The following is a 15917-nucleotide window of genomic DNA, read 5'->3' as shown; positions in this document are numbered from 1 at the left end:
AAGAACCCACCTCAAAGACACTCACACAGCTTACTTGTGGTACAAGCACCAACAAAAAAGCAATAGAGAGTATAATTGCCTAAATGTAAGCATCTTTCTGATTGGTAAATAAGTCTTTGAAAAGAAATGGTCCAAAGAAGTATGTGCATTTGCTCTTCATACTGAGGGATACTAGTGAAATTGTATTGAAGTCAATTGTACCCAACTTAATGTTGAGACAAGAATAGCATATAGCATAAATAAGAAATTAAATTTGGAATTGAATTCATGGACTTAACTGTTATCTCTTCCCCACACCTTCCACACCAAGAATGTGTTCTCATATATCATCACCTCCATTCACTGAGCTATATTCTGACAGTTGGGTGTTATAGGGAAGTGACACTTACAGGCTGAGTTACTGGAACAGGAAAAAAAAAAAAAAAAAAAAAGAAAAAAATCAATTATTCTATTCACATCTGAGGACTGAAATGACAAAAAAAATTCAAGACAATTTGATACAGTCATGCTTTGCTCCTTCTATAAACATTCTGAATAAGTCATACTTTAACACTACTGTGAATAAAAACCAAAAACACACAATGTAGTTTGAGGTAAATTTTCTTAATCAGTGTTACCTTGGGCACCAGATCCACCTGGAGAGGGCACAGTGTGCTGTTACCTTCTGCCCAGAAGCAGCACGGCTCTGTGGAAACAGCTTGCATCGCGCACTCTTGTGTTGAGAACTGCTTGGCAAATCAGCTGTTGTTAGGCTCATAATACTTACAGAGCAGCAAGAGACAACCGAAAAATATGTAAGGGTTAAAAGCTCCAGCATTTTGTTTGAGTTTTTAGATATGTTGTTAAAAAAGAAAAGTGTAATAGGATAGATTGCAATATGTATGAGTATGTATTTAACTCTTGTAGGAAGGATTAAATATCCATGAACAACTCACAGTCACAATCTGCAATTCCTTTCTCCAAGAAAGGAATATATAATATATATTATATCATTATATATATAATTATATATATATATAATATAATTATATTATAATATTATATATATAATTATAAATATTATACATATAATATTTATTATATATATTATAATATATATAATATATAATATATAATATATAATATATAATATATAATATATAATAGCGAATTTACATTTCAACTTTTGGGAATAATATTTTTGAAATTATTTCCATTGGGCTAAACAAGCAAATGCATGAGTGCCCTGAACAGAACACATGTCATGCCTGCAAGATCAAAACCCAATTCTGTTTTTACACATTTGTCTCAAAGTAATGTATTGTTCTTTTTTCCCCTCTTTTTCCTACTGCAGTGTTTATACTTCAAAAGAATGATTTTCCAGGTACAATATTTAAGATAAGCTTCCTTATATCACACTTAACTACAGAACACTCATGCAAAGTGCTTTCAGTCCTTTGTGACAGAAGTATTACCTAAATTCTTGATAAGTGGTCATACTGTAGATGGTCTCAACTAAGTTTATTGTTGGTGTCAAAGGTAATCAGACCCAAAAGAATAAGCTCTAAAAAGTCTTGAAATAAGGAACTATACAGAAGATAACTTCTTTTCTATAGAGACAAGCACTTTAAAAGGAATTATTACAACGATCATTATTACATGAAGCATCTTGTGTTATTTGATTTAAAAATCTTCTTGCCCCCATTCGCAAATAGTGTGCAATAAAAAATAGTCATATTCAGTGAACTGCACTTCTGAAAGACTTTTCCCTTCACCTTCCTCATCTGCTTAGAAAGCTGATGGTGCTAAGTTGCGCTGCACTGTAAAGCATTCAAAAACTACTTGTGATAGTTGAATACATCATGTTAGATTGCCCCTTCAACAAGAGGGCAAAACAATGTTTTACTCCAGAACTAAATCCAGGCACATACCACATGACAGCCCTGTTTAGAGCACAATACAACATACTCTGTTTTCTTACTTGCTTTGGAAGGAACTCAGGCTAGGCCTTCAATCTGAATAAATTCTCCTCCTTATAGTGAATAAATAACACTAACTACAGATTTAGACAAATTAATTGAAACATAACATACATCTACACAAGGCTTTATTCTCTCATTGATTTCTTTTTAAACACTGAAAAAAAGACCAAGAAGTATCACTGAGATAAGGATTTAAAGTATCTGAAAAGTATATTCCCCGCGTTAACAAAAGCTTGCGATTTGGCTCCTCAACCACCAACCAGGAGAAGCAATTCCCTTATAAATTTATGAATAAGGGAATTACACTGTGTGTAATTCCAATCTTCTCAGTCACAGTTGCTTTTTTCCTCTAGCAGTAGGAATACTCAGAGGTGAAATGGGAAAAGGACCCATGGAGACCACCAGCAAGTCTGAAATCCTGTTAAAACTCTAACAATACCAAAACTAACAGACCCTGACAGAATAAGCTCATAAACAGAAAAGACTAGGGACTAAGCTGAGGAGCACTGTAGCTCCCTTCGCACACACAGAATGCTCTGTACTTTCCAATGACTGATAGGAAAAGGATTCATTTTCATGATGCTTCAGCTGGTAAAGCAGAGGGATTTAACATCTCGTAAAATTCCTTTTGTTTATGAAGAATTTTCAAGAAATGCAAAGCAAGACAGAGGCTGATATTTTGCTTTTTCTTCTGCCACACACAGAAACCCAGGAGAAAACAAAGGCCATTTTCTTCAGGCTCTCAGAAGAGAGGAAGAAAGTGGTTTAACCACAGGTAGAACAGAAGTGAAGTCCTGTTTGGATTCAGTGGTTTCAGAGCAAGTGAAAAATCTGAGTCCTGTCTCAGGAATGTCTTTTAACTGCTTCTAAAAAGAAAACAAAAAAAACCACAACCAAACAGGTAACAAGGAAATGAGGACAGTTAAGGGCTGAAAGCTAGTTTTACCAAGCTGGTGGAGGCAGCTTGTCTACAACATAGCAGAACATACCCCAAGTACGCATGCAGCACAGCCAGTTTATTTTGTGTGGTGCTCTAAACCACCTGGGTGAACAGAGCAATTTCCCAAGAATCTGTTTGCAAAATAATCTTTTCCCCCTCTCAGCACTGTGTATTTTTAACATATAAGCATCAAGCAGTAATTCTTAGGTCATAAAAAGTCCCAAAAGAAAACAAGCAAGTCTCTGAAAAAGTGTCTATATCTAGGCAAAACAGCTTAAGCTTCCACCCCCTACCAAACCCATCTGTTTACGAGGCTGACAGAGGACTCATGATTGCTGTAGAACCCATCTGTTCTCTGCAAAGCAGCTATACTACAACATAAGGCACTGCAAAGCAGCTATACTACAACTGCAAGCTGTTTCTACCTGTTGTTGCCACTATCAGCAAAACTAGCATGAAGAAATAATCCATTCCCAAGGGAAATCTGTGGTAAAAACTTCTGAGAATAAGCAGAGCAGAAGAAATCGGCACTACAGTGGCTGTTTCTCAAGGCCTCGCTCTGTAAGCAGTGGATATTTACACATCAGAAAAGAGTTCAAGTCATTCTGGACTATGCATTACTTAACAAATCTCCGACACAGACTATATGGTAAGTTACCTGGAGAAAAAGGACAAAACAGTCTATTCAGATAATGGCTACATAGGGAGATTTCTACAGAAGATAAAGGATTCACCTATCCCATTATTCTTGGAGTACCACCTTTATTTTATTGTATTTTTTGCATACAGCAAAAAAAGAGAATAGGAATGGGTATGCGAGTTTTCCCCTAGCATATCCTCCCATCCTCTTGCAGCCTGTAATTGGAAATCTCCTTATCCAGAATTACATCATATCATGATTCACAGTTACTAACTGCTCTTCTGTCCACAAAATGATCTGAACTTACTTGTATTCTTGCTTCCTAAAGAGCACTAATACTAATATTATCATTTTTCAGCTGTAGCTTAATCATAACTAAACATGCACAAACTGACTGCTGTTTGAGAACATCCCTGATTTCTGACTGAAGAAGTTCAGTCGTGGAAAAAAAAGTCTTCCAGTTAGAACTATTAGAATAATGATGCACTGAAAAATCTTTAATTACAATCTCCTGGTGCCTCACAAGTCTGTTCAGGTCTGGGCTAAACCAATATCAGGTTTGCTATTAAAAAAGTGAAATAGAACAAAGCCAACAAAACCACAAGCAAACATTCAAACTTTCAAGTCTTTGTTGTGCTAACAATGTTTGAATCCACCCAGTCTCTAGAAACCAATTTTAAGAGCAAGTCCACAATTCTTCCACATCTGGAGAAAACTGGCCATAGGCTGAACAGTCATTAACTGGGCAAGAGGTATTGGTGACACAAAGACTCTTCCAACTCCATTCACCACTATGTAGCACCCCTACGCAAACTCCAACATGGCAGTGAACCATTCATTGCATATTTAGGTAACGCTGAACACACTTCAGAGATTAATAGACCAACCACCACTGCAAGTAACTTTGTTCTCCAAGGACCACCCAGAAATGCAAACCTATGGTGCCCAGGTAACAGTGGAAAAATGGCTGGCAAACAGGGAAAAGCATAACAGTAGGAATTTACTCAGAAAAAGCCAAGAATTCTCAACAGGAACAGATGAACTGGTCGAAGGAAAAAACTTGGGATAAATACCCTCTTCAGTAATCTGTATTGTAAATACACAGCGATGGTACAGCAGTGGTATCACACTCTCAATTAAAATCAACCTAATGAGGCTGTAACCACACACCTGTGAGTCCCGTCCCCCCTCCCATCCATGACATAAAACTAAGTTATCTTACTATGCTGAAATGAATCTCACACGAGATCAGAGAATCTCACTTCCAGATCAGAGAAGGGTCACACTGCTGTGAAGCAGCAGACATAGCTGCCCGCTTGGCTCTTCACCTACTCTTGGCTGCTTACAGCCCCTGAAGACATATGACCCCACTAAATAACTAAGACTGCTTCAGATTTCACAGTTTGCATTCTGGCCTGTTCCACTCTCACTGTAGGTCTTCTAAACCAACATAGCTATCTTCCCTTGGAGAGGGAAAATAAGAACGTCACTATGCTTAAAAACAGGTTATGACTGTACAATCAATGAATGTACAGATGTTATAGTTATGAGATGTACCAGAGAGCTTGGCTACGCAGTTATTACACCAAAGCAGAAAAGATAGCATGCTTACCTGTATCCTGCGCTCGCTTATGAAACTCCAGCAGAGCGGATCTCCAGAAGAGATCCTTCCCCACAGCAGTCAGCTCTTAAATGGGTCCAGGAGGTGCAGCCAGGCTCCAGCCCTTCCAGCAGCACAGATGAATTACCTTCACCTGTGCTCCCATGGCTGAGTCATTGCTCACCTCAGTGATCGATCAGAGGTTCAGGCCGTGATTCAGCAGTTCCCAGACAATGACAAATGCTCCAGAGGTGACCATAATGACCATTACTGTGAATGGGTGCAGACAGTCATTCTGCCTTGCTCTGACAGATTTTGTACCCATATAATTTAGCTTCCTGAAAAACAAGGTACACATCATGGAACAGTCCATCCAGTTGTAGAACTGCACTTCCACTAGAGTTATTCAAATTCACTCTTAAACATTATCTTATTATTTTAAGCCTATATTCATATTTATTTGCATAATGTTGCTATGCAATTAGAAGTGTCCTTAGTTATAAAATTTCCTGTCAATATCTGTTCTAGTTCAATTTTAAGCAAACAAAAGAGGAGAGTCTCTGGGAAGCTGCCAAGCACAATGACATCCTGCACATTAGGCAGTTTGTTTCCTCCACAGGAGACAGATCAATACTCAAGAAACAAAAACAAAACCAAGAAAAGCTAAAAGCTTAGTCATGTAAATCAGGGAGGAGGAAAAACGAAAGGAAACTCCTCATTGGCATTCTACAACTTCTACAGACCCCCATGGCCCATTAGCTAATTTCTATTAAAACACACAGCACTAGAATAATAAACGCCAGTGGCACATTTCTAAAGGTTTGTGGCAACTGAAGTAAACATGTCGCTGTTCCCAGGACACCAAGAGACAAAAAATTAACCAGAGGTTAACTGGGTCATTAGCTAGAGTACAATACAGGTCACTGCAGATTTAATTTAGTTTGTATTCAGCTAAAGAATCAAACACAGCAACCAGTTCTCACAGCAGGAAAACAAGTAACTTATCAGCATGCTGACGTATCTTGGATACCAAGGCACTAAAAGTCTGTCTTTATGATTCATACCATCTTTAGCTAACTTCTCATTATTTTGATGAAATTAAGTACAGCATAGACACAGTTTAAATGGTTCTGAGTGCAAGTATGAAACACACGCAAATACAAAATAGTTAACATTGTATACAGTCTGCTTTTATGGTTTTTATACCATCAAGTATTTAAGCAAACTTTCCCTCCCAAAAGATGGCTGACAAGGAAGAAACTGATACAAATCTGTAACCAGAGAAAAACTTCTATGGAGTTAAGGAAAAAACAACCCAAAGAACAAAATATTATGTTTTAAAGAGAGTTTGACCTAAACAACACTTATCAAACAAGTCTGTCTCACTAGCATCTTAATAGCTCTAACAGGGAAACCAACAGATAAGCAAGCCTCAGCTTCACAGGAATTGACAATATTGAGTAGCTTAAACATTTATAACTGCTTTTTATCCATTAGATTGGGTTTGCATCATTTCAGAAAAGCCTGCACTGAATCAGAGGGTTCAGAAAGCTTGAATTTTCAAGAAAGCTGGAGCTGCATTAGATTTCAGAGATTACCAACTTCATCTGTTACAAGCACTAGAACTGACATAATTTCCATGACCACTCACATTTGCAGCTAGTCTCCTGTTGCTAATAACACTTGTTCTTCCTTTGTCACTATGTAAGAAAAACGAGCACAACAGAAGTAGCTGCAAACAAGACATGCTATTAAATACACACAAAGCAAACAAAACCAGCTGAATGATGGGATGTATGGATCAAAATTTTAAGGCTAACATGTAGCACTAGTGAACTTTGAGGTAGAGATGAAATCATTACAGCACTTCAAACAGATCATTCTAATCTGAAATTCAACCTCTTATTAAAAGTAACAAGCAGATATAAAGATTCAATTCCTACTCAGCCTAAAATCCACAGTCAGCATAAATAATAAGTCAAGGGAATAAGACTTGAGAATCAGTTCAGTATTTTGATGCAGGTCAGCAACTACAGCATCCAGCAAATAACTGAAAGTATATCAAGAAACAAAGGCAAGCATTTCTTTCTCATGAATGAATTTGAGAATTAAACAACCCCGCTTAAATACAGTAGCTTCATCTAAATTGAATTTTTATTTCTGCGTATGATTGAGATTTTAATTACAGTACGAGAAAGCAACAGTTCATTTGTTCAGAGGGTATTTCTATACACAAACATAAGATGCTCTCTTGCTCAGGAAGCAGTTGTAGAATAAAAACATTTAAATGGAGCTGGGGAGAGAACCTCAGTTATGCTGATGTAGCTGGAAACAGTCTGCCAGCATCTTTTCAGCTTAATAACCCAGGTAGCAGGTTTTCTATGCCAACTAGAACTTTTTTCCCCTAGAAATTCACCACCAGTTCCCCTATATAAGAATCCAACATACGCAGACATGTCAAACACTTATTCAAACACATTGATGTGTTAGAAATCCTTCAAATACTGGTCAGAATCAGAAACAGGACAAACAGACAAGACTGGGGTGCACTGAGAATAATTCAGGCAGCAAAGACCAGAAGCTTCAAACTTCACTTCTGTTCAGAAGAGCTCTGCCCCTTCAACACTTCAGAAGCATTTATAAAGCCAAAACCAAAACTTCCTAGTTCTTTACCTCCCACAGTAATTGTTTTGCATCAGTGGCTCCAACAGTCTGATTAGTGACTACACCACCAGGGTCTACAATATCTTCCCTACACCACCATCCCACTTTTAGTGCTATTAGCCAGTGATCAAGTCTCAACTTGATTGTATTGTTCAGTAGAATTTCTTGCTTTATCAGTTCACAAAACACAAACCTCTGCCTGAAAATTTAACAAACCATCTCAACAAATTCTTGCTGCAATTATTTACAACCAATTACAGAAGCAGCTTAGCATCATACCAAATTTGACCACACTACTGATTTTAATTCAGACATATTTCCTTTCTAAATATTCCCAATCACATATGATTCTTAGATCACAACAGCAATCCTTTTTTTCTTTCAATCTTATAATCATTGAGACAAAGGCAGAAACAAAGATGCACTGAATGATAATTTAACTGAACCTAGAACCAGCTTACAAAAACTGTAATTGCCCATGCATGACTTAATGAAACAAAGTAGTTCCTGTTTGTTTTAGGCTCGTTATCAGACCTTAAGATCAGAGTTACATAACATTTCTTAGGAAACCCATAAGCATTCTGTAGATTCTGGCATTTCTTTTCCTATACTTCTGCTCTTATCAATTGTCTAGCTAAATTCACTGGACACTATTACAGTTCAGTACACTGTAACAATGTTCTCTATTGAAGCTTCCTAAAATCTCAGCTTTTTTTCTCCTTCTAAGGTTGGCTTTCCTTACGATAAACACAGGAAAAAAAGTGCACTTTGTGGTCTGAGTGCATGAGATTTAACCAAAGGGAAGTGGCTCATACTGGTGGAATAAAGCTAAAATCAACCTATTGTACAACCAAATGTACAACCTATTGTACATTTTCCTCTTTAAATTTTCTTTCTCTATCTGCACCCTAGTATTTATGCTTTCATATGTATAAACAAAATGTTTCTTCATCTAAATCATGCATAGGAAACACAAGCATAAGTAAAGATTGTCTTTTTTTCCTGCCACGGTAATATTAAAATAGGCTCAGAAGAATGGTTTTCAGCAACAACACTTAAATCCTCAGATTAAACATTAATAATGTATCACACATGCAGATGAATGCATGATTCATGAGACACACAAATGGCAGGCTCTATTTCAAGTCTTGTACGGCCATGAATATAACCAAGATGTGCATGCTGGAAGGCAAAAAAGCAAAATGCCATTTGCTAAGAGAGAAAGAACAACCCTGTCGACTAAGAGTCAGAGAACCCTTTCCATGCACCAATTTCAACAAGACCATCTTTGTAACATACCAAACACGTCTGCAGACCATTAGAAGATGAGCAATTTTAATTGCTGATTCTTCTGAAATACTAAGTTTACACAGGATTCAGAATATAGCTTTAAATTAAAAACATCAGAACAAAAAATGACAAAAAACCCAGAAGTAGGAGAAATCTAAAGATTTTCCTCACTGGAAAGATCTTTCAATTTTCACTGATGGCAAACAATCTGTTCTGCACAGGAGTTGATGCTGATGTTGTTTTCAAATAATAAAAAAAATCTTAATCTAGCCATAGTTATCCTACTGTCTTTAAAATAATCCCCTTCTTTCCATATTTACTCATACGTACTCAGCAAAGGGCTCAGAAGTAGGAACTATTACTCAGAAGAAAACTTCGGGAATCACTGTGAAAAAGTCACAATCCAAAGAAATGCTTATAAAGAGAAGAGGATAACATCCTATTTTTCTCTTTAGCGAGTGATAATTTGTTGTAACAAGTAAGCTTAAACTATTTCCTTCGCAACAAGAGACGTCTGACAGTTTTTCTAAGAGGAAAACTTGGAAGTTTCTTGGAAGAGGAACTCTTGGAGGAGAACACGAACTAAACCCTGCCAAGATTCAGCAGTAGCAACAGAATCTGGTATCAAAAGTTCAAAGGAAGTCACTTCCTCAGCTGATCTTTCCCTGCGTCAGAAGGCAGCCACAACAAACAACCTGGAACGCTGTTTTGCAAGGTCATAGGCTATTCCAGGTTATGGCTTTCTAGAGGCAGCCAAAGTTCACTCTGTAGTAAATAGAATTAAGTCTAACTCATAGAGGACAATATTTTAGAACTTTTTTTTCCTCCCCCCTTCCTCTCTACATAGATGATGACTTCTTTCCTCTGATTGATTCCTCTACTGGAAACATTTCTTCAGCTTGTCAGAATAGCAAAGTGCTGGATTACACAGTACAACTTTCTGGGAGGCTGACATACGCTCAAACATTTCATTGTAATTGCCTAAGACTTAACAAGCTTAGCTTGTGCTGTGAAAAATAAATCAGAACTAGCAAGACAATTCTATCCTAAGGAAGAAATGGGGAAGAGAAAAACACAGAAAGTGGCACATTGTGGTTCATGAAGGACTTTAAAATTCTGATCTGCAAACTGGTTTAGCTAATTCTAACTATGACAGTCATCAGAAAAATAAACATGAATAAAGTGATCAAAAACCAAATGCAAACAGAGTCATTAAGCAAAGTCCAGACTCCATATTACAACAGGTTTTTAATCAACTTAATCACTACTGAAATTTGAAGCTTTTATTGTCCTGTTTCCAATGACTGAGTAAAACAGATTATTCTTTCTTTACATTAAAATGTGACATATTTAAAAACTTATGTCTACTTAGTCTTGATTTTCCTAGATTAGAACACAGATTTTAGTCTTTCCTCATGGTTCACATTTCCCAAAGCATTTGAGCCTTCTTGCTATTTAAACCACATCAGCATGAATGCAGAGAGGGCCACTCGTGACCAGAATTAAAGTTTTGCTGTCCTTTCTATTCATTTGAGCAGCTATTGTCATCCCAAAGCCACTAAAGAAATGAAAACAGATGACCTTCATATTGGCAGCATAACTAATTTCAATACAGCATTTCTGAAATGGTTTTGCTCACATCACTGATGGCATTTCTAGACTGCACTCATTTAGAAGTCACATTCTTCTAGCAGTATTTCTGGTTGGATTTCACTGTTCCTTTAGGAAATATACCCTAATTTGAAATGCTTTCACTTAAAAAATAACTTACTTGAATTAAGTTATTTATTTCAGCAGAAAATGTTAAATAACTCAGTCACATATGTGCCATGCAAAATAAACATTTCAACTGCACACATTTCCTGACTTTCAGTTCATTCTTGAGAATAATCTCAAAAAAATACTTTTCTGATGGATGTAAACTGGAAGATGCAGCTTATGTTCTCATTTAAAGCCTTCCTCAAAAGGTAACTCCAATTCAACTGAAGACAAACACATAGCACAGGTGGCGGTCCTTCACGCCAACAAGCTTGCTCTACAGAGTCTATACTGAGCTATTTGCTAGCCTCTAATTACATGCAAACTGATGAAGGATAAAGAAACTTAGCATATGCTAATATGTATAGAAAGACCTCAAAATCAGTGTTAATAATTTGATTCAGAGCTCTTCTGCATTGCTCATTAAATTTCTTCCATATATAACTAAAGCAAGCAAGCAACCTAACTTACCTACCATAACAGTCGTTAAAAACATCTCAAGTCTTTGAATGTTCAGCTTTTCCATCTTTTCTCCCTGGATCCTCTGAATAGCTTTAAGCATTTAACATGCACATTCACACACCTCTTTCAGAAATTAATATTATGAATAGACTACAAAAATTTTCATTTTCACCTTCCACAGGCAATTAAAACCTCTCTGCTTTGAGATGTCATTTAGAGTTGTTTCAGCTTTGCTTCTGCTTGACTACTCATTCATAGTTCAAAAAATGACTACAGTGTATAGGCAATGTCCAGTATACACACACTACAAAATGCTTTCTGTATTGTTACAGAGTTATTTTGTTAAACTAGTAAATGGGAAAAGAAAAAAAAATGAAGACAATCTGATAGTGACTGAAGCCTAAAATTCTATTTGCACATCTAATTGGTCCAAATCTAGAGCACTCCACCTTAAGTGAAATCAATACAACAACTTCAGTAGGATTTCAATTGTTGAATTAGATATATGTTCAAGATTGTTCTATGCAAGGGAATGCCTAGTTTCTAGCCTTAGAGCAAAATAGGAATGGCAGAGGACCAGAAATAGTTGAGTATTTTCCCTAGAGGTAACTATTTTAGAAACATTTGAATAATAGAAAAATCTAAGAATCAGACAGCTGTCATTCTTAATTCAGTCAAGTTCTGCTGCTGGCTCTGAACCAACTCTAACAAATCCAAATAAAAGCATCAGTGACAGGAAGAGGAAGAAAAAGCCCCACTGCTCAGCTTGAGGTTTAAGACACTCAGTGCTCAGAATTGATGTGCCTTACAGGAGAGTAGAAATGAAGATTTTAGGAAAAGATCTACAAGGGCCTACTCCAGAACTCCACAACTCTGATGTCCTCATTCCTAACTGAATTCATATTGATATTTGATGGGCAGAAGTCATCTTGTCAGCAAATCACATAGCTGACTGTCCAGGTGTAAATATTACCATCACAGCTCACGGGTGAAACTCAGAAAACTGGCAGTGTGCTGAATTCTCGCAAAGGAATAAACTTGACCAAAGCTTATCTGGAGGCATTTCTTTGCTTTTGGTAGTATTGATTTCCACTAGAATAAGGAAGGGGTTAGAAAATGAACAATACTAAAACCATCTGACACTTGACTGAAGGAATTAAAGAGCTCCATGCAAACACGGTACTCCTTCAGGTGCTTATTATTTAAACTGCTTTTCATCATATGTACATTAGAGTCATCATCTCTTCTGTAAGATTTGTACCTGGCCCAGCTGTAATCTTCCTGGCAACTATTCTGTATTCATAAAAGCAGAGAACAAACTCACCAGAGCCTTTAAGCACACATTAAGTTTTCCTATTAAGTGCAGGTTTCTAGGATTTTCTATATTGAAGCATTTGTTTTGTCTGCTTTACGAACATGATACTTCAGTCCCTAAAGGACTAAGCCAAAGATCAAAGATAACTAATTTCATGGCAGCCTCCACAGCTGTGCTTTTCCTGGGATGCACACATCTCCTCATTATCAATGCACGTATTTTTAAAATCAATGCTGAGTGTCTGAGAATTTCAGGAGTTACTGGAACTCAGTCCCATCTGTTCTCATTTCTGCTCTTGCAGAAACATTTTAGCATGACCTCGATGACAACCTGAAATTGGCATTGTTGGGAACTGTTAGTATAGAGTCAAGCACTGCTCCGACTGACATTAGACACCGGCCACAACCCATCCCCGTCCCACCATCCCCCCTCAGAGTTACAACAAGAAACAACCCAGACTTTTCGCTCAGTAATTCACAGAAATCTGGAGAGGGCATTCTCAATTGGTACCGTGAGACAGGATGAATGCAAGCCTCTCCAGCAGCAGTGACTGCTCAACAGAGCTTAGAACAGCAGGTATTGTAATCTTAACCATCTCTTAAAAAAGGCTGGGAAGGTAAACTACAGAGTGATATCTATAGGCTGCAGTGCATAATAACCCTTCAATATTTTAAAATGCAAAAATGGTTACTTTTCACTAAAGGGCAAAAAATTGAAACAAAAAGCTCAGATGAACTCCTAACATAAATCAAGCCTCCACAATACCCATTTGGAATTCTTCCTGGTGTTATTAATGAAGCTAATTAAAGAGCAAATACGCCTACAAAATAACTTATTGAAATACTTTAAGTATAAAGACATAACTATTTCAATCAACAGAGATCCAAGTACTTGCAGAAGACACACAGGTGTCTCACAAAAGCTTGATATTCAGCATGTATAACCTGGAAGACAGCACAAAACCCTCACTTCACAAATAGAGAAATTATAGCCACCACAGAGATAAAGTCAGACTCCCAAACTCCAGCATCTTACCAGTGATCTGCATATTGGACTATACCAGCTTCAGCCCACGAATACTGCATTTCAGAATGCACCATCTCCCATCACAATATATGAAGCTAAGAAGCAATGAAAAAGCATGTTATTATATAGAAACCTTTTTAAAATCAACCCCTGGAAAAACAAGAGAAAACGCATTTACAAATATTAACCATATCAGAAATCTTCTCTCTAGAAGAACCAGAAATTCTTCCTACAGGTAAACCATGAGACAAACCATGAGACTGTTGTCAGCAGCAGCATATCAGACATATGGAATCACAGTACTTCCTTTAACATCTAATAATAATTACCCAATAACTGAAAGAGCATCAGATAATTTCTCTTCAAAATAATTGAAAATTACCCCTTGTACAGGAGATGTTACACCTGAGTGACAGAAACGCAGCAGATAGTGGGTTTTACACTTTGATTATCACAGCTTTTAATGAAATCAGCCCCATATTCTAGCACCCCATCCTTACTCAGTAGGTATGCCACTGCAGATGATATGGGTGCACGTCTGGAGGGTTAATGAAAGTAAAAATACCAGTGAGGTAACGTTGGCCTTCGCCCAGAGAGTAGGAGAACAGCAAAATTCAGCACACAGGAAATGCATTAAACAATTCTGGCATGATGAAAAGTTATCAAGCATGAAAACTTTATTTCCTCACAAGCTGATCTATTGGTAATTAAAACAAGAATAAAAACTATATTTCTACCCTTAGTGCAATTGATAGTAGGAAGTCTTCCACTTACAGATTTAAGAATGACTTGAAAATGAGTAATTCACGTCCGAGAATTGTTTAAAGAACAATTTGGAATTCATGGAAAAACAAACCACTGTTCCTCCTTAGCAGTTCATTTTTCTTTTTACATACATCTGAAGAAAATGTCTAATGGAAGCAAAGTATGATCTGCAAAAGAAATTCATCTATGGTAGCAAATCTATCTTTCAATTATTCTCTCTGCAAATTTTAGCAGAGTTCCTCTGTACACACAGTTTCTTTCCCTAATGTCATACAAGGAAAACTTCAAAGGAAAAACCTAAAATTCGGCATAGAAGTAATTATACCTGTTGAGAAATAGGAATGTTTTGAGTGCCTCATTTTCAAGACATCTTTACAACTAAGACATAAGACACCACAATGCTTCTGCTCACCAAATTACCCAGAAATTTCATTGTCAGGATCTTACTACAACCAGCTGTCTCAATCTCTTTGCTATCACAGTTGCTTTACCTCCATTCTGTAAGACATACAGACAACAGCTGCCACAGCGTAAACTCATCCTGAGAGTGAAACTCCAAACCTGAAAAATCAGGAATAAGTAATTTGGTAAAAAACCAGCTATTGTAAGACTTCCATAAGTGAAGGAGTTTTGTTAGCACCTCCAGCAGAAATGCTTAGAACAGTCACAAAGACACGTTTTCAGAGAATTCTGTACAGAAATTTCATTAAGCAGATAACTTTGATTAACAGAGCAAGTACAGAAATAATTTCTTCCCAGCTTAAAACTCATTGCTACAACTGTGCTTAACACTAATGTTCCAACATATATGATACTACTAAATAACTATACTTTCTAAATAACAGTGTGGGAGGTATTATATTTAGATCTCAGCAATCCAATCAAGTACTACTGGATTCGAGACAGCGGATTGAAAATAAGAGATCAGTGGAGTTCATCAACTATATGCCTTTACTCCATAGGAGATACAGAGCTCCTCTCCCTTCTCTAAGGTCTGTCTAACCTGTTAAACCTCTCGTAAGGAGGTTTCACAACTTCCTGGGTATTCAACTCCTGGTCGTAGAAATGCAGTGTGGTAGGAAATGAAATTCACCCTACAAACACAGGCAAACACACAGCTTGTTCACACCACAAGCTATGATGAAACACTGTAAGCTTATTATAAGGAGCCCTTACTCCAGATCACTAAAGCTAGTCACCCTATACACCATCTCACAGCAGGGCAGAAGAGAAATCACAGGCTCCCTTCAAGTCTTAGCACCTGAAGAAATCAGGGATTCTTTCTGGGTCATCATCTAATCCTACATACATAGATATTTCCATGTAATAGTGTCCTTTTATCCCCAGACTGACATGGAAATACTATTCTCCATCTCAGACCTGGCACTCAATTTATGCGAGAGCATGAGAGCTTCTTCCTTTAAACACGCATCCAAATGCTCTGCCTGTCTGCTAGGGCTCAAGATTTCACCTCTGTTAAAGGCTGGTGAAGAGTC

At 37.2% G+C, this 15917-nt stretch overlaps 1 long non-coding RNA gene across 1 annotated transcript; it reads right to left on the bottom strand.

Moving 5' to 3' along the window:
* Positions 1 to 332: 332 nt before the first annotated feature.
* On the bottom strand, positions 333 to 5235 carry LOC122167630. The gene is made up of 3 exons (XR_006171063.1): positions 5154 to 5235; positions 618 to 725; positions 333 to 400 (listed from the first exon to the last, which is right to left on the bottom strand). It is a non-coding gene; the product is annotated as an uncharacterized LOC122167630 (long non-coding RNA).
* Between the last annotated feature and the right edge of the window lie 10682 nt (positions 5236 to 15917).

Source organism: Centrocercus urophasianus, unplaced genomic scaffold, assembly GCF_019232065.1.
Source record: "Centrocercus urophasianus isolate 14NV4802_14NV808 unplaced genomic scaffold, USGS_Curo_1.0 seq_38, whole genome shotgun sequence".
In the NCBI taxonomy this organism is placed as follows: domain Eukaryota; kingdom Metazoa; phylum Chordata; class Aves; order Galliformes; family Phasianidae; genus Centrocercus; species Centrocercus urophasianus.
Note: the sequence above shows the minus strand (reverse complement) of the source record. Positions and strands in the feature narration are given on the sequence as shown.